Raw genomic sequence first — 20,438 nt, 5'->3', positions numbered from 1 at the left:
CACATCGAGCTTGATATCCACGTTCCCACTGGAGAACAATATGCCAACGCCATGACAAAGGGCCTCCCCACGATGACTTTCGAAGCCTTCCGATCCAGTCTTTGTGTTGTCCCGATCACACGTCAGACTGCGGGGGGTGTTAAGGATATATGCCAAGACCGATGACTCGATAACTGCAGGAGCGCGGACAGGCGCCAGCGTGCGCGGTCACCACGTTCTCCACCAGCACGCGTCGTGCGTAGACTAGGAACGGTCGCTGAAGATAGCGACCTCATGTAATACATATTCATTCACTGAGATCAATACATAGTGTTGCTGGCTCTCATTTACTTTCTACAGTTTGGCACAACCAAAGGCAAGGCCTATGATCATATCATGTAGAATCTGCTTTCATTATTTTTGTGAAATCTGATGAACAGCCGATTTTTCGTATTTAATTTCCCAAGGCCTACAGAGCTAGTAAATGTGTAGTGGGCCTCATTGGTTCGGCCTGACTGGTTGGATGAACCAGGGCCGCCAGAAACTAACTTTATTCGTTTTTTCTTTCGCTGTTTGGTTATTCGGCTCTTGGTTGGTTAGTTCTTTTTTTTTCCCCCCCTTCTCTGTTCTTTATTAGAGAGGGAAAAAATGAATATTCGACTCTCTTGAGCTATGATCAAACAACGTTGTAAGACTTCGTCGCTAATGCTACAGATGCGAGGTTAATGAGATGGAGGTGACCAATTCCTTCGGCCGAGTTTCGAAAACACTAATGAGATGGAGCATGCGCGTACTGCCTGATGAGGCTCTGCGTCTCCTTGCAAGCTAAGAGAAAATTTTGTGAACAATTTTTTGGCGTTATTGATCTGAGAACAAACTCTGTGACTGTGATGGATTTTTTAACCTCGGGCGTACGTACGTACGTACGGAGAAAGACGGGCGGAGAGACGGAGGTAGGGAAAGGGAAGACAAGCACCGGCCAGTTAGCTCCGTCGACCGTCACGCTGGGGCCGCCGTCGTCTCATCGAGTCGATCGCCGACGGTGCACCGTGCACCCATGCATGCATGTCCTCGATTATTTTATCTTGATCTTGATGAGAAGTGAAAAAAAACATTAAAAAAATGGCGCGCCGCATGCAACAAGGCGAGGGAAGGCCGAAAGGGAGGGAAATCTAGGAGCACGTGGCCAGTGTGGCCTGGAATTCTGCACTGGACAGGAGCTCGCTGAGTGGCAACGGTCGGCTTCGGCTATGGCGCGCGGGTGCTGCGTGCGTGCTGGCTGCTAGCCTGCTAGTGCTGGGCCACACGGCCACACCACTCCACTGACCGACCGACCGACCGACCACACGCGCGCGTCGGAGTCGCCGCCGTCTCACTGCGTGCTGGGCCGCGGCCGCTCCAACGACGCACAGGACGGGCAGCCCAACCCCATCTTGCTTAGAGCAAGTATAATAACAGGCTGTAAGCCGACTAAATGCTGAGGTGGAGGAGAGAGAGGAGGAGAGAGAAGAGAAGCGGGCTGTAAGCTTACAGCCGGCTTGGACACAAGAACCAAGAAAGTCTGTGAGAGAGATAAGTGGGACATGTATTAACTGTAAAGAGCCAACTATGAGTGGGCTGAGAGAAGGCTGTAAGGTTCCTTACAGCCAGCAAGCCGGCTGTATTATTAGCCTTGCTCTTAATGTTTACAGTTACTTAGGCACAAAAATAAAGAAATTTTACGAGAGAAACATGTGAGCCAAGTATTAATGATAAAGAGCTAACTATTATATGGATCAAGAAGGCTGCAAATAAATCTCACCGCTGGCTGCTGACCGTGTATTATTAGCCTTGCTCTGATGCTTAATCTTAGGTTAACGAGCTCGGCCGTGCTGTCATCTACCGTGGCTTCCACAATCTGCATCGTTTCACAATTTATATTTATTTTATTAGCCTTGCATATTACTCCCTGCATAAAAAAAAAGATTTTCTTGCTTTTTTTAGAGTTCGAGGGCAAACATCCCCTCCCTTCCGACTATATATTAGCCAAAAGACCAAAAGCCGATTGCAGCACAGGTTTTAAGCCAATAGAATCCTCACACCAGCCGGAGGAGGACGCGCCACAGGTAGCACAAACTTCAACTAAAACTGAAGTACTCAGAAACAGAACATATAAAACAAAGAAATTCTTGCTTTCTCGGGTAGTTAAACAATTCTAAATTTATATACAAAATCTACAAATATATACTAACATCTATAATAATAAATAAGTATTATTAGATAAATCATGGAACACATTTTATAGCCAGACTGGTTAGATGGCTCCGACGGCATCCCTCAGATCTTGAGTTCGATTCTCCACGGGGACGAATTTCAAGCATGAGGGTAGCCGTCCGGTCTCTTCTTAATAAAATACCGGTGGAAAAGTCACTCTCCTGTGGCTCGAGTTTTTTTAGATAAATCATGGAACACATTTTATAGTAAATATATCTCAAGCCATAAATACTAAAATTATCACTTCAAAATTTTAATCGAAAATAAAAGATACTTGTTCAAAACCTAAAATTGTATTTTGTTAATTGAGGGAGCAGTATTTTTTTTCGCAAAACCATTTAATTATTCAGTTGGTGGACTGGAACGCAGCGGCATTGCGTGCGAGTCTGCAACGGCTAGTATAAAAAAGCGGCGTCCGTGCGTAAACTACCCAGGACAGGGCCCGAGTAGAAGAGTCCGCGGCAGCGCGCTTTCCGAAAGCGACCCAGAGCCCTTGGGCCCTCTTTCCATTGGCTTCCTGGCATTGGCAGCGCCAGCGCGCTCCTCCCTAGTCTCGGCCCCGCCCGCGACAGGCGACAGCAACGCCAATGCTGCACAAACGCTCCATTTTCTCTCGAGTTTGAAGTTTTGAACTGGATGACAGTTCGTTTTTGCTCTAAATTTTGGCACATCTTTAAAGCTTACCATATGCATTTTCGGAAAAAGAAACTTACCATATGCATGATGTGTGTAACCAAAATTTTGTAGGGAAAATGAAATAAAATTTGTAGCTGGCTCCTCCTACTTTATGTACTAATAGTTAGCTAGCTAATTGTTTAGCGGGAGTTATTTGGTCCACCTACTAATATGTTGCTAATAGTTGGCTGGCTATTAGCACATGTTAACAGTCCGGCCAACCCAGTGAAACTAATACTAGCTAGTTTGCCCCTAGCTAATTGTTAGTTGGCTACTTACAAGCATTAGTAATAATTTTAGTTGCTAACTATTACCATCAGTAGATCCAAGTATGCTGTGCATTATTAGATTATATACTACCAGCAGTATGAACTATGCACAGTCCGCTACTACTTGATGAGCCAGCTGTCTGTATAATGATGTCACAACACATACAGACAGCAAAACAGACCGTGTATATAATGGACTGTCTGTTTGGCTGCCAATTAATCCTTTAATGTATGCATGTAGCTATGATCAAGTATAAATATGATTCGTGTATACCATTGTGTTGCTCAATGATAAAAAGATCAGACATAAATAAGGTGGTCATGGTTGTAATATTTTTTAAAACCATGAATATAAATAATATATTACTATATTTATATATAATAAACAACTTAATAAACAACTTATACAATAGGTTATTTATTTAGGCTTCTACAAACTTTTTAATACTTACATATAACCATGATCAAACATGAATATAATTCATGTATATTGTTGTGTTGCTTCTTAATACAAAATAAATCGAGCATCAATAAGATAAACATATAAACATAATACAATATTTTAGAACCATCAAAATAAATAATATAGTAATATATTTATCTATATAATATAAACTTTTCTGCTCCTGAATCAAAAATAAAGTGAGAGATTTTATTTTATATTTAGTGACCGGATAAAAAGTTTGTTGATCAAGTACAAACAAGAGCATTTTTTTTATTTGAGAGTCCATAAGCATTTCAATTCGAGGATGATTTGATTGATGGGATGGCACTGCAACTAGCAGGCGTGCAAAGGAAGATTTATCAGCTTGCCATGGGTGGATTTAGGGTGTTTGATTCGTGGAGTAAAGTTTAGGCGGTGTCATATCATATCTATTGTTATATCGGATGTTTAGATATTAATAATAAAACTAATTACAGAAGCCGTGACTAAGGGGTGTTTGGTTCCATCTTCTAAACTTTAGTCGATGTCCCATCGAATATTTGGACACATGCATGGAGTATTAAATATAGACTATTTATAAAACTAAATGCACAGATTGAGACTATTTTGTGAGATGATTTTTTTAGCCTAATTAGTCTATGATTTGACAATATGGTACTACAGTAAACATGTGCTAATGACGGATTAATTAGGCTTAATAAATTCGTCTCACGGATTACTGACTGATTCTGTAATTTGTTTTTTATTAGTACCTGAACACTCCATACGACACCCCATATGACACCTCCTAAACTTTAGTCACTGGATCCAAACGGCCCCTAATTCGTGAGACAAATCTATTAAGTCTAATTAATCCATCATTAACATATGTTTACTATAGCACATATTATCAAATCATGGATTAATTAGGCTTAATAGATTCGTCTCATAAATTAGTCTCACTCTGTATAATTAGTTTTATAATTAATATATGTTTAATACTTTAAATAATATTAAATGTGCTTACTGTAGTCAATGTAATAAGGACTAAATTTTAGAAGGTGTGAAGCAAACACCTGGAGCTTGTTATGGCAATGGCCATAGCGTGCGCACACTAAATCTGTACAACGATAATATGAGCATCCAAGCATGAGGCACAACCGACGCCTCACCAGACAACGGCCAGGTTCTCTTTTTTTATTTTAATCCGGCAAATTTGTATCGTTTAGTGCGTAGAGACGGCGTTAGCGTTCAACGCATGTTTTGATATCGTCTATACGCACTAATCGATGCAAAGCTACATTCTCTTTCTTCATTTAATCAGGCAAATTTGCATCGTTTAGTGCATATAGACGATATCAAAACACACGTTGAACACTGATGCCGTCTCTACGTACTAAACGATGCAAATTTGTATCGTTTAGTGCGTAGAGACGACATCAGCGTTCAACACATGTTTTGATGTCGTCTATACACACTAAACGATGCAAATTTGCCTGATTAAATGAAGAAAAAGAATGTAGCTGTCGTCTGGTGAGGCGCCGGCTGTGGCTCCTGCTCCGACATGATATCATTGTTCGTGTTCTCGTTGTGCAGATCCAGTGTGCACACGCTATGACCAGTGACTGGTGTTCTGACCGTGGCAAGCTGATAATGTTTGGTTGCACGCCTACTGGTTGTAGTGCCATCCCATCAATCAAATCATCGTTAAATTAAAATGCTTATGGACTCAAATGAAAATAAATAATCTTGTTTGTATTTGATCAACAAACTCTTTATCAAGTTCACTAAGGCTAGCCTTAATGGTATACATGAAGTCTGCAGAGTTGACGTGGCAGTCTTGAAAACTACAAAATAAAATTCTCTATTGAGACTGGCCTAACTATATTCACCTTATTCATGTGTGTTTTTTTTATCAACGAGCAACATAACGGTATACATGAATCATATTTATACTTGATCATGGCTACATAAAGACATTAAAGAATTAATAAACAGCCAAACAGATAACCTGTTGTACGTGCTGTCTGTTTAGCTGTTTGCATGTATTGTGACATCATCCTAGAGACACTTTCTGTGGTCTGTACATGTCCTTAGTATATTAGCGTTCGCGCTGCTGTACATTTACATTTTTTTACCAGAGTACTGAATTATTAATTACTCCTCTTACATAGCGCTTACCGAGATGGACTGACTGGCCAGGATTGACTCTACCTGGGCCCACCTGCCAGTCAACCCCCCCCCCCCCCCCCCCCGAACCTATGGCCCAGTCTGAACACGCTTTCCGCACCCTGCTACACCCAGAAAACCAAATCCGATCCCACCACGGCCCGCGGCGCGTGCCACTCTCCAACCTGGGAAATAAATATCGTCCTTCTCTGAGGGCTCTCCCGCAAGATCGCCCTTCCCAATTAAAGACGACAACGGGCTCTGATACCCGATATTCGATGGGTATTTGATCTATTAGAGAATGGGGATGAGATCATATTTTTACCTGCACGCATCTAAATGGTAAGAATTCATCCCCAATGGGTATAGCGGGTACGGGAACGTTCCCTGTTTACCCGTCCCCGTTACCCATTGGGGAACCCGACTATTTGAGCTGTCATGCGAATATTAGGCCCAAAAAAGCTCAACATAGGTATTTTGATCCAAATCTGAAGAATCATATATATAGTTTGTGTGTTCTAGGAACCTTAGTTCAATTTTTCGTCACTATCTCCGCCAGCAGCATAAGCACGCCTGTCTCACGAGCGCTCATGCTCCTCGCTTTCTCAGTTCGGTCTCTCTGCCACTTTTGCTCGTCCTCCTCGCAACCTCGCTCTTTCTCCTCGGCATCTCCGAGACTCTAACACTTATACCCGAGTGAAGAAGAAACGTCTCCGATTACAAAGCTACGAAGCGTCCTTGTTCATCGAATATACAGTACCCATCAGGTATCTATTATCCGATTGATACCCAACGGGTATGGAAATGAATAAAAATCTATACCCGAGACGGAAACGAAAAAATAATAAATTGTTCGTAGCGGGAAAGAGTACATTCTGACGTCCTTGTTCCCAATCCCCATCGAGCCATAGAGCCGTCGTCGTGGAGCGGCAGGATTTGAAAATCCGCGAGGGGTTTGTCCGCTTCCTCCGCTTCGCCATCCTCAAAGCAGCGGAAGGGGAGAGGCCAGGTGCAGCAGCAGCCCAACGGCAACCTCCGCCACGGTCCACGGAGCAGCAGCCCGCAACCAAGCAGCAAGGTGCCGTGCGTGCGGTTCCCACTTGTTCCCTCCCCCCTCTCTCTCTAACTTCTCGATTCGATCGCTGCGGTTGCCTGCCGGCGTGTCTGTTTTTTCCCCTCATCTGGCCGCGCCATCGTCTGCGGAGGAGTTTCAGATTGGCGTGGCGTGGTGAGGCGATTGCTTTCTTGGAGTCGGGATCGGGCGGGGTCATCGTCATTGTGCGGGGCGGGTGAATCTGTTATTGCTGTCACCGACCTTGTTACGGGCGCCCGCGCTTCGATTGGTTTCTCGGAGCTGTTCGGGGTTTCGCCGTGCCACCGTAGGGGTTCTTGCTGCTTCTATAGGATTCTTGGCTGCTCAGTACACGAGCGATGTCGACTGCCTGACAGATTCAGTTCCTACCTAGTTCTGGGCTTCAGGCGACGTACGCCTGCTGCTGTTTATTCTTACTGTTCGCATGGGATGCCACAGTTTTACGAACCGTAGGCTCGTAGCACTCCTGGAGTGAGCATCCGTAGACTGAAAGCTCTTTTTTTCCCTTCCAAGTTCTGATTTGTTCCGTGACATGAACTGCATAAGGTGCATGGAAAACGATCTGATTTTTTTTAGTGTTCTTTTCCCCTGAGGTACAACAGCTGAACTTTTCAGGCTACGATCGGTTCTTTTCCGGCATCTGTTCTTGTTTCCTAACTTGTAAGGGATACCACAAACCTGAAAAATATGATACAAATCTTTTTTTGACGATGAACAGGAGGGGCAAATCTATGATACAAATCTAGAAAAAAAAAAGATTTGTCTAGGTGACATTCAGTTGTTTTCGTCCCATCTGTCACCTGAATTTTTTCCATGTAGTATTCTAGCTATATTTACACTATCTTATTACTAGATTTACAATAATTTCTTCAGTGTAATTTATTGAACACGGTGGTGTAATTTGGAGATAATACAAATATATGCCAAAATTTTCAGAAATACTTTCAAATTATTTTTATGAATTGCAGATACCAGAGAAATGTATTTCAAATTATTCACAAATTTTTCATAAATTTCAAAACAAATTTTCCCAAATTGTGGTGGGACCCACCTCCCCAACCTTATCCCTTCCCTTCCGTCGCCTGCACACTTTCCTTCCCTTCCCTTCCCTTCCGTCGAATGCGAGTCCGGAGAAAAAGCAGCAACGGTGATCCTGCCTGGGGGCGGCCCTCCTCGTCGCCCTCCTCATAGCCGGCCGTCGGCCCTCCTCGTCGCCGGTCACCGGCCCCGCGCCGCGCGCCTGCCATGGCCGGGGCCGCGAGCTCAGAGGCTGGCCACACCTGCTGCCTCGGCGGCCCTCGCTGACTGCACGTGCCTCGCCTGTTCGTCGGCCGTGCCCCCTGCTAGCCGTCCGCGTAAGATCAGATGACCCAAAAAATCAGTTGATTGGAGAGGCCAAATCAACCGGCTGAGGTTTAGCAATTCTGAAAAAAAAAAATTGTGGCATCCGAACTCTCCCATTTGTGTAACACTGTTGGTTCCTGTGAACCCTTCAGGTAAGGTAAGTGACGAGACAAGATGGTGCACCGGGAGGAGCTGCCGCAGGCATGGTGGTTCGACAGCCACAACCTCGCCAGGCCATCTCCATGGCTGAACAGCACGCTTTCAGGTTTTGCCTCACTACCCTGAATTTCCTGATAATGGATGCTCTGCTGCTCTTACTGTGCTTTTAACATGTAGAACTGTCTTCATTTTGTAAACAGTACGTTAGCATGCTTTTCTTGTATTCTTGTCAATTGTCATATACTAGGAATTATTTTCTCTAAACGCCAGTGCTATTACGTATTTGTTTTATCATTTATGCCATGAGGAAATACCTGAAGTAATTCAGTGAATTATAGCAAATTCCATTTTGAGTTTTGCCTGGAAATTTCTCTAATGATCATCACTCCAAAACTGTCTTGATAATCCATCGAGTTAATTTAATGTCATCTGAATCATTAGAGCAAACTATGACATCTATATATTGCACATTTGCACTTGACTTTACATGACCGCGTTGAAATTTATAACCGGGTTACTCTGTCCTGTAGTTATCTTTAAGACCTTTGGGCTCTTCTGATGAAACTGCCATTGGTTCAGTCGTAGAATTACATCTTGCTTACTGAGAGATTATTGTGTATTTGTGTTTGTCCTTCCCTTCGATATCAGAGCTGGATGACAAGACGAAGCAAATGCTGAAGCTGATCGACCAAGACGCGGACTCGTTCGCCCAGCGCGCTGAAATGTACTACAAGAAGCGGCCGGTGCTGGTGGACATGCTGGGCGACCTGTACCGCACGCACCGCTCGCTGGCGGAGCAGTACGACCTCCTGAAGCACGGCAGCGGCACGCGGCACGCGGCACACGGTGTTCGGCCTGTCTTCCTGCATGCAGAACCGGCCCCAGGCGTCGTCGACCAACGGCAAGACCACGCCTCGCTCCTCCTGCTCGGTCTCCATGTACGACTCGGAGTCTGAAGTGGATGACCCCGAGCAAGACGAAGACGAGGCAGAGACCAAGACGGAGCCGTCGTTGCCGGAGCAGGAGCAAGAGCGTGAGCAGGCGGAGCAGCAGATGCGCGCGGAGATCGAGAGTCTGAAGGCAGAGAACGCGGCGCTGCAGAAGGCGGCCGAGGAGAGCGCGGCGGCGCTCAGGTCGGAGCTGGCCCGGAAGGACGAGGAGAAGAGGGAGGTGATCAGGCAGCTGGCGTCGTCCATGGACGTGATGAGGCAGGAGAACCTGACGCTGCGCGAGCACATCGTCAGGGGATCGTCGTCCAAGCATTCCTCATCTGCACCCCGCGCGGCGTTCGATCTCAGGAAGGTGGCCAGGGGCCTCTTCTCCGCGAGGCTCTTCACCGCGCACTGCAGGCCTACGGGCCCCATCGTCGCGCTCTGAGCCTCTGATGACTCTGATGACAAGGGCCGGCACGGCGCTGCAGGATCGAATCGTGAAGAGAGACAGCATAACAGCATGTAGCTCATGATGTATGCATTTGTTGTAGGTGAGTGATGTGCATATAGGATGGCATCGTTTTGACTGGTGGTGCTTTGCACCTGTATTTACCGCTACCGCGGTAGTAGTTAATTATAGTTAAATATTTGTTAGCCATATGACTGTTCGCTTGTCTTATAATTCGTATTTTCAGCTTATTTTTTTAGTCGGAATAGTATTTTTCTCTCTCAACAAATCAGCCGGAACAGTGTTTCGGCTTGAACGGGGCCATGGATTCATGTTTGTATGATGGCGTTAATTATAGTTAAGTATTCTTTTGTCAGTTCCTCCTGTGCTGTGACTATGATTCTTGAACCTTGGTAGATTAGTTGTGCTGCAGTATTTTCTTCCTGTCTTGAAGATTAGAGGCAGATGCTGCCAAGCTGAGAGTTGAGACCTTTCGCCTGAGACAATCACCAGAAACCCCCAAATCCTAATTGGGATTCTATCAAGCAACCCAGCAGCCGCTGCATCTTTCACCTCTGTATATGAAGCTCATTCACCTGGTTCCTGCACCGACACATTGTTCTCATTGTCGTTCTTGGCCATGCTTGGCCTGTTCGGCTGGTATTGTCAGCCTGGAAACGGCTGCTGCACAAAACCAGTTGCTACTGGAAAAACCAGCCAACTAACCAGCTCCATCTAGCCAACAGCTGCAGCTGGCAGCCAGCAGTCGAAACATCAGCCATGTAATGCCATTTGCTCATTTTAAAAAAATGGCGCCAACAACACATCCATTCAATTAATACCGCCAAACCACAAGCCATTCAAATTACAATACAGTAGCTGGACTAACAATTTGTTAGGAGCTAATAACAGTCTATTAGAAGCTAGTCAACTAGCAGTTCAGTACACATAACAGGTCCCTACAAGCCATTACGAATAGTCACATACAACAGTTCAAATTACACTTCTTTACAAACATGACAACTTCTTTACAAACATGACAACTCCCATGCAACAGTCACTTACCCAGCCATGTTTGGGTCAGTAGGCCCTTGGTAACACAGTGGTTTCCAAGCTTCAATAGAAGTGAAGAAATACCTGAGAGGGATCAATCTCAAAAGAATGTGTTTCCTTGTCTTCAGTTGCAGCAGCAATTTCCATTCCATTTAACAGGTCTTCATGTCCACTAGCAATTTGGCCGGATGTCTTGCTAACAGTAAATGAAGGTGCACCAAGGGAACCCTGAAGGAAATTAGGATAGATTTAGTTGGCATTGTAACATGCCAACGCAAACAACTAATTTAGTTCGCTTGGAGGAATTCTGGGGAAATTTGGATGGTTTGGAGGAATGCTGGAGGAATTTGTGAGAGAAAAACATTGTTCCGGATGAAAAAAGAAGCGGATCAAGCCAGGTTTAAGGGCACGCGAACGGGGCCAATAATAATCTAGTGTAGACAAATTAGCAGGGAAACAACTTATATCTAAGAGACTAGTGAGGTAGGTCACAAAATTAACCATTTAGTTGGCATTGTAATGCAAACAACTATCTTTAATTCAAGTACTTGGCATCTTAATTTTAATCACCTTTGCTGCATCATTGTCCCCAGAGAGCCACAGATATGTACTCCGTCACAGTGGACATAGTGCAATTAGTATTGATCTGAACCCAATCCGACGGTGGGTATGTAGGCGAACCAACTCCAATCTCACGATTCCATAAAAAAGTATGCATTGCAAAGCATGACATAATAATCATTTGTTGCTTTTTCCTATGGCGGAACGGTACCCCATGCAATATGTGCCAACGGGCTTTGAGAACCCCAAATGTTCTTTCGACGACATTGCAGAGGCTCGAATGAGTGAAGTTAAATTTCTCCTGTCAAGATAATGTGTCCATGTCTACACCCCTAAAATCGTCTAGATGGTACACCTTGTATTTTTTAATGGACCCATGTAGCCAGTCTCCAGCACATATTCAGCGTCCACCAGATAGTAGCGTCCTGCAACACATGCACCATTTCCACAATTCATTTTCATTATCTTCAAAAGCAAGTACAAAGATTGTTCAACTATTGCATGGTACTAATCACTAACCTTTGTGGTGGATGCAGGAAGGTTGGTTGCCGCCAACATTCTCTTAGTATGGCCATGTCATGCACTGACCCCGCCATCCCGGTCCATGTAAGGAAAATGGACCCTTAGCCCATTTACTTTGGATTTTGGTGTTTGATGACCAAACACGATCAAATTGGACTAATGAATTTGCAAGTGTTTGTTTTATAGTGCAATAGGGTGCAAGACGTGACTTGGACAAAGGCGACGTGATGATCCGATGATCAACACCATAAGCAAGACCTTAGGAACACAAGAAAAGACACAAGATATCAAGCAAAGTCCAAGCACGAAGATATAAACCAAGCCGGATGCAAGATCGCGAAGAAACGAGCTCACATAAGGCACAGGACGCTCCGATCAAGCAACAACAGAGTCAACAGCAGTGACCGGACGCTACACAGGACGCTGCACAGGACGCTGCACCGGACGCTCCGATGCACAGGACGCTGCACCGGACGCTGCATAGGACGCTGAGTGCTAGAGTCCGATCAACATCATTAAGGTTCCAGAGAGCCATTTTCGTGACCGGACGCGTCCGGTCAGTACTGACAAGACGCTGGTCAGAGTCCGGTCAGTAGCAGAAAAGCGGGATTTCGTCCCCAACGGCTATTTTCTCAGTTGGGCTTATAAATAGACCCCCCAACCGGCCATTTATGATGTGTGGAGCTGAGGAAACATACCAAAGATGTTGATACACCATTTTAGTAATCTCCACATGCATAGTGCTTAGTGTTTTATTAGGTGATTAGCATAAGTGCTTTGCGAAGTGCTTAGGTTGATTAGACCACCGCTTATGCGCTTGCTCTAGGTGTATGCCTAGTGTTTAGTGAGGTTTGCATACCTCTTGCCACCCCGTGCTTGCGAGCACAAGTGTTGTACATCGAAGGGGCTTGAAGTCTTACGAGATCACACCAACCGTGTTTGTGGTGTGGCCGCCACCGTGTACCGGAGGGAACAAGGCCCGCGGCACTTCGGTCGGAAGCTTGATGGTGAAGACGGCAGGAAGCATCCGGGAGAGGCTTGTCGAGAGGCACATCGGAGACCCACTTGCGCATGGGGAAGGCCCGAGGCTATCCACGGAGATACCCGACCGGGAGCTTGGCTTTTGCAAGGAATTCCTTGCGAGGGGCTCCAACGAGGACTAAGGGGAAGCTTGCGCGCTTCTCGATACCTCAGTAAAAATACCGAAGTCGTCAATGAGAGTTTGCGTATCTCTACCTTGCTCTTTAGCTTCCGTATTTACATTGTTTACTTCACTACGTTTGCGATAGAGATAGCAACATACTAGCAAAACCATAGTTGCACATCTAGATAGTTTATCTATTGCATAGGTTTTGCTAGGGTTAGAAAAAAAAGACCATAGTTTTAGAGTTAGAATTTTTAAGTTGCCTAATTCACCCCCTCTTAGGCGTCACAGTCCCTTCAATTGGTATCAGAGCCGGTTGGCTCATTTTTTGACCTTTGGCTTAACTGTCGTTGAGCCGATGCTATTGTAGAGTGGTTGGGATGGATACCGCTAGGCCTCCTCAATTTGATGGCACTAACTTCTTCTACTATAAAGCTAGAATGGCTTGCCACCTTGAGGCGGTTGATTTAGGTGTATGGAGAGTCACTCGTGACGGGATGAAACCCATTAAGAATCCCAAAAAAACCCACAAAGAGTGACGAAAAAGAAATGCATTTTAATGCTAGAGCTAAAAACTGTTTGTTTGAATCATTTAGCATGGATGTGTTTAATCAAGTATTCACCTTAAATACGGCACATAAAATTTGGTTAAAACTCCAAGAGCTCCATGACGGCACAAGTAATGTCCGTGAGCAAAAACATTGTCTAGCTAAGCAAAATTATGATTCCTTTGCTATGAATGATGATAAGCTTGTTCGTGATATGTATTCTCGATTGAATCTAATTATCAATGAGCTTCATTCAATAGGATTATTAAAGCTAGATGATGCGGACATCGTGAGGAAGATCATCTTCGTTCTACCACAAAAGAAATATGCAAGCATCATCACCATCCTTCACAACATAGAGAACTTAAGCACCATGACCCCAGGCATTGTCATTGATAAGCTAGTGGTATTTGAAATGTCACGTAAGATGGGTCAAGGAGAAGCATCTTCATCAATCAAAGGCAAAGCTCTCGCTTGTAGTGAGAAGAAAAAGATGAAGGGCAAGAAAGTTGAGTCAAGCTTAAGCTCAAGCTCCTCAAGTGAAGAAGAAGATGATGATGATGAACAAGAATCAAGTGATGATGATCAATCTTCCTCCTCCACCTCCGACCTTGATAAAGAATCAATCAAACTTATCAAAAAGGTGGAGAAGATGATCGTAAGGCTCAATGTCAAGGGTGCGCCCATCCAAATTCAAGACCTCGTTTTCACTAATCAAAGAAACGAGCAAAGAAAGAGAGGATGCTATGGATGCGGCGAGATGGGGTACTTTGTAGAAGTTTGTCCAAACAAACCCACACCCAAGATAAAGAAGAAGGCATGCAAGAACCAAGCCCTCACATCAATAAGATCATAGGATGATTCTTCAAGTGAAGAAGAACCACATCACAAGAGGCGAGGCCGCAAGCACTCATCATCAAGCTCTTCTCGTGTGTGCCTTATGGCACGAGGTAACGAAAGCTCTTCCTCTAGTGAGAGTGATAGGGATTATGATATGCCTTCTTATCATGAACTTGTGCAAGAAAATCTTAATTATGCTAAAGCTTGCACTAGTCAACACAAGAAGCTCAAAAGTTTAAAAGAAAAGCTAGATAGTTCACAAAAAGCATACAAAACCTTGCTTGAATAATATGAGAACTTTGCTAGTCTCAATATTGAACTATCTACTAAAATTGAGAAACTTAAGACTAGTGCAACAACAAATGCATGCACAATCAATGATGAGCAACTTGTAAAGAAAAATGAAAAATTAAAAGAAAAGTTAGCTAGCTCACAAGAAGCATATAATAGTTTGCTTGCTAAAATGGAAACCATGTGCAAACATTGTGATGAGCTAACTAATAAAGTTGCTAATCTTGAAGCTGTTAGCACAACCTCCACCAAGACATCTAAAAAGAAAAGCTCTATCTTTAACATGTCTAAAAAGGATGCCTCTACTTCTTGCAATGATTTATGTTTAGACTCACCTTTGTACAACCAAGTTTGTGTTGAGAAAGTTATTGTAGATACATGCACATAAGAGGTTGTAAAGGAGAATGAGCAACTCAAGCAAGAAGTAGCTCGCCTCACCAAGGACTTGACTCAAGTGAAAGGCAAGGCAAAGCAAACCCAACTTTATCAAGATAACATCGTCAAGGGAGTGAAGAAGCTTGATGAAGCACAAACCGTGGTTTGTTACGTGTGCCACAAGGAAGGTCACAAGTCCTATAAGTGCAAGGTGAAGAATGGGGAAGGAGCAAAGAAGAAGGAGAATAAGCAAACAAGCAAGCTCACCAACACCTACACCAACAAGGTGGACAAGAAGGCCTCCACACCTTATCTCTTAAAGAAGAAGAAAAATGACAAGGTGGTGGCCATCAAGGTGAACAAGCAAGCCAACAATGGGGTCAAACGCTTTTGGGTGCCAAAGAAAATCATTTCCAACATAAAGAGCACCAAGAAGGTTTGGATCCCAAAAGGGAAGTGAGAAGTCTGTAGGACAATCGGGGAATTTGGAGACTTGGCAAAGTATGGGTGTATTTCATGGGGTGCATCATGATGGATAAAGTCATTGCCAAGTAGGTTAGTGAATACTATGGACCCAAATTCCTCTTCCCATGTTAGGTAACTAGATGTCATTCCTTTCAATTAATATACATTTCAATTGGTTTTGTTTCTCAATTGATACACTCTTAAAGCATCTAGTTATCTTTCATGCCTATATTTACATCTACATGCTTACATCTTTTGTCATGCTTTCAATAGGTATATAATATGGTAGGCTTGCTCGGTTTCATTATCAACCCTTGGAGCAAACCTACATGGGTTAAAATTGTTTAGAAGCATGGCACATAGCTTGTTTTACAATTGTTTATCTAATATGTGCCATAGTCTAAATTATAGATAATCTCTCCCAAATATTATCTTTCAAAGTGGTATTTTGATACTTAAATCAATGTGCATAAACTTTACAAGTATTCAACACTTGTATGCATAAATTTAGGGGGAGCTTAATCTACAAGTTGGATGCCTTGAGACTAATACTTTTTCAAATAGTATCATTTTTTAAAACCTATCACATGTGTAGTAGTCTCATTGTAAGAAAATTGGAGTCCCCGGAGTGAAGCATCATTCTTCAATTAGCATCATCATGTTGATTTCATTTCATATTTGTATGCTTTCTCCATGTATTATATAGATCAAACTCTCTTGAACAATAAATTGCTAACTATGCATATGCTTTGCTTTCTACCATATGTATGCATATATTTAGGGGGAGCTTAGTCTATATAATGTGAGGGTCAAATTTTGTGATCCATTTCACTCTATACTCAAAGGATCACGAAATTTGACCCTCCCTTGTGCTACTAATGTCTTCCTTTTCGATGTTTAATGCCAAAGGGGGAGAATTTGAAGGATCAAAGGCAAGCATCAAGTTGATGTCTACAAGTGGTAATGGTCCGAGAAAGGGAGAAAAGTGAATTATGGATTAGTCTAAGTAATGGAAGAAATTATTTTGAAAACTAGGCTTTAATCCATAATATCACATGGGGACATTTGCAAGGGCAAGACAAGCTTTTAAGTAAAGTTTTAATTAGTATCTATCAATTAGTATCATATAACCTTACCCTTTGTATTGCATCCTAGCAAGTAGGTAGTTTTTAACTTCTAAATTCTTATTATTTGCTTTCTTTGGTCGTGTTGGCATCAATCACCAAAAAGGGAGGAGATTGTAAGGAAAATGGACCCTTGGCCCATTTACTTTGGATTTTAGTGTTTGATGACCAACACGACCAAATTGAACTAATGAATTTGTAAGTGTTTGTTTTATAGTGCAATAGGGTGCAAGACGTGACCTGGACGAAGGCGACGTGATGATCCGATGATCAACACCATAAGCAAGACCTTAGGAGCACAAGAAAAGACACAAGATATCAAGCAAAGTCCAAGCACGAAGATAGGAACCAAGCCGGACGCAAGATCGCGAAGAAACGAGCTCACATAAGGCACAGGACGCTACACAGGACGCTCCGATCAAGCAACAGTAGAGTCAACAGCAGCGGCCGGACACTGCACAGGACGCTGCACCGGACGCTCCGATGCACAGGACGCTGCACCGGACGCTGCACAGGACGCTGAGTGCCAGAGTCCGGTCAACATCATTAAGGTTCCAGAGAGTCGTTTTCGTGACCGGACGCGTCCGGTCAGTACTGACAGGACGCTAGTCAGAGTCCGGTCAGTAGCAGAAAAGCGGGATTTCGTCCCCAACGGCTATTTTCTCAGTGGGACTTATAAATATACCCCCCAACCGGGCATTTGTGATGTGTGGAGCTGAGGAAACATACCAAAGGTGTTGGTACACCATTTTAGTGATCTCCACATGCATAGTACTTAGTGTTTTATTAGGTGATTAACATAAGTGCTTTTGTGAAGTGCTTAGGTTGATTAGACCACCGCTTATGCGCTTGCTCTAGGTGTATGCCTAGTGTTTAGTGAGGTTTGCATACCTCTTGCCACCCCGTGCTTGCGAGCATAAGTGTTGTACATCGGATGGGCTTGAAGTCTTGCGAGATCACACCAACCGCGTTTGTGGTGTGGCCGCCACCGTGTACCGGAGGGAACAAGGCCCGCGACGCTTCGGCTGGAAGCTTGATAGTGAAGACGGCGGGAAGCATCCGGGAGAGGCTTGCCGAGAGGCACATCGGAGACCCACTTGCGCGTGGGGAAGGCCCGAGGCTATCCACGGAGTTACCCGACCGGGAGCTTGGCCTTTGTGAGGGATTCCTTGCGAGGGGCTCCAATGAGGACTAGGGGGAAGCTTGCGCGCTTCTCGATACCTCGGTAAAAATACTAGAGTCGTCAATGGGAGTTTGCGTATCTCTACCTTGCTCTTTAGCTTCCGCATTTACATTATTTACTTCACTACGTTTGCGGTAGAGATAGCAACACGCTAGCAAAACCATAGTTGCACATCTAGATAGTTTATCTATTGCATATGTTTTGCTAGGGTTAGAAAAAGAGGCCATAGTTTTAGAGTTAGAATTTTTAAGTTGCCTAATTCACCCCTCCCCCTCTTAGGCGTCACGGTCCTTTCAGCCCCGACAAACGTGAAGCACATATCCATGTCCACAATGGCACAAACATTAATTGTTACATCTCCTTTCCTGTTTATGTAGTCAAGTTTGGCCTCCTTGTTCACTGAAACTTTAATATGAGTTCCATCCAAAGTCCCAATGCACCCATAAAAAAATGGTGCATATGTTAAAAACTGAGCGTGCACTCCAGCATAACTTCTATCAGTTGGAACTAAAATACTGTCTGCCCATATACAAATAACCTCGACCACATGAGTAACCTTCCTACTAACTGTATCTAAAGACTGTTCAAATCTATCCCTGCTTCTTCTAGCTGCCCCGTTGTGAGCACAAGTCCACACATATAATCCTAAAGTTTCTATGGATCCTGTCTGTCTGTTGTGTACCCTTCAATCCATACTCAAGTAAAATGTTGTGCAAATACAGGAAAACATCAGGAGACATACGCAAGTTTTCTTTGCACTTTTATTCGTTTTGTAGATTCAGTTGCATCCACTGCCACTCGCTCATCTTTGGGAAGGGGAGGGCAGGGTTCACCACTGGAGTCGCATTGGCCACTGCTGCTTTTAACCGTGCAACGAGGACAGCAGCAGCCGCAACGTTGTAAATTTGCGATCCTTCGCTGGAGTTGTCGCTGATGTAGGAGTCCTCAGAGCTGCTCATCTGAAAGAGCATGAATTAGTACTAAATTCGTCCAACAACTTTGTGAGCAAATGAGTTTATCAAGTATGACATACGAACCTTCAAATTCATTGGGTCCAAAGAAAGGGTCTGCAGTTGGCGCTGAACCAAGAATACCAATTAATAAAGTCTACTTGAGTTCTAGATCTACTCTCGTACAAGGATGCAAACAAAATGAAAAGAGTTGATCAAAATGATAAAGCCACAAATATCTTAGTCTGCAACTGTATACACTTCAAATTGTGATAAAAAATAGATGGGTGGGATGCAAATGTGATAAGAAAGAGTAAATCATAATCGCAACTAGCTGAAGGCGTCGACATCATTGCAACTAGCTGCATTAGAGCAAACAGGCTTTGTCATATAAGCTATAAATACAATGTTTCGGAGGTTTTGATCAAGAGTAAGAAAGTAAAATTGTGCCGTATGTGTTGCTAAGTACTTGAGCTAACAGGGCAAGGGCCCAACCACTTAAGAACCAGTTTGAGTTTTTGACAGTTACATCAGATGATCTCTTTCTGTGATAGTCTCCTAACATAATTACGTAGAAATGGAGAAGAACAGGGATGTTGATACCTTGGAGTAGTAGTCAATTGCAGTCTTAAAATCCTTACCTCTAAATGCAATGTCACCAATCTTCTTTGTGTTCAGCATCTCTTGCACCTGCTGGGTCAAGGATAACTTCAGTTTTTAAACATGCACAAGACGAAATACACTTATCTTAAAAAACAAACAAGTAGGACTTCATAATTTCAAAATACTTGAGCAAGTGCAGACACAAATAAAAATATTTGAAAGTATACATCAGATTTTGCACACACAATGAAACGTGCAGGCAAGTCCAAAGTCTAGTCAGCATTACAATCTCCTTAATTAAATACTGATAAAATGTGTTGTTATCCATGCAAAATTATTTGCCTTTCAGACTAAAACAAACCATGATGCAATTTATCAGTGGACATCTGTTGCCATGTGCAAAATATATGGTATGATGTATGCAACATACAAGAAAAAGTGCAGTACTTGTAAGAGTAACAAACAGGGGAGTTAGAGCGTAAGAGATGGGGACGTGCCTTGCCAAAAGGCTTCGCGTGTTTTGAACGGTGGATGTAGTGCCTGCCTTCAGAAGAGAAGCAGGACGAAGTGGACGACACTGCCAGTGTGGCGGATCCGACGAGAAGGCAGGTGATTCCGGTGAACTGAGAGACGGGTCTGTTGGCGGCGGCCCTGCAATAGGAGCACATGGGGTCGGATCCGGAAGGCGGGGACGACGGCGGCGTCAGAACAGGTGGGGAGGGAGGGAGGTGAACTCGGATCTGGGAGTACCTTGTTGTCGGCAGACAGGTGTCGACGTCGACGGGTTGAAGGAGGGGATGCGGCGCTCTAGTTCGACAAACGTGAGGCTTTCGACAGCGCCAGGACAGGCGCGGAGAAGCGGAGCTCACGCCCGTGGCGGCTCGCGCGGCGGAAACCCTAGACGTGGGGGCGTGAGGGACAGAGCGAGGGAGGGAGGAGAACGCGGCCGACAAGTTGGCTTTTACCTCCAGCCGTTCGACTGGACTTGGGTCGCCAAACGGCTGGGCTGATCAGCCCAGCCAGCCATTTTAGCC

The 20,438-nt window shown here is 44.1% G+C and overlaps 1 pseudogene; it reads left to right on the top strand.

The window, feature by feature from the left end:
* The first annotated feature begins 6,778 nt into the window (after window positions 1-6,778).
* On the top strand, window positions 6,779-10,062 carry LOC136547429 (protein NETWORKED 3C-like; annotated as a pseudogene).
* Window positions 10,063-20,438: the final 10,376 nt, after the last annotated feature.

This window comes from Miscanthus floridulus, chromosome 3 (assembly GCF_019320115.1).
Source record: "Miscanthus floridulus cultivar M001 chromosome 3, ASM1932011v1, whole genome shotgun sequence".
NCBI classification, from domain to species: Eukaryota; Viridiplantae; Streptophyta; class Magnoliopsida; order Poales; family Poaceae; genus Miscanthus; species Miscanthus floridulus.
Note: the sequence above shows the minus strand (reverse complement) of the source record. Positions and strands in the feature narration are given on the sequence as shown.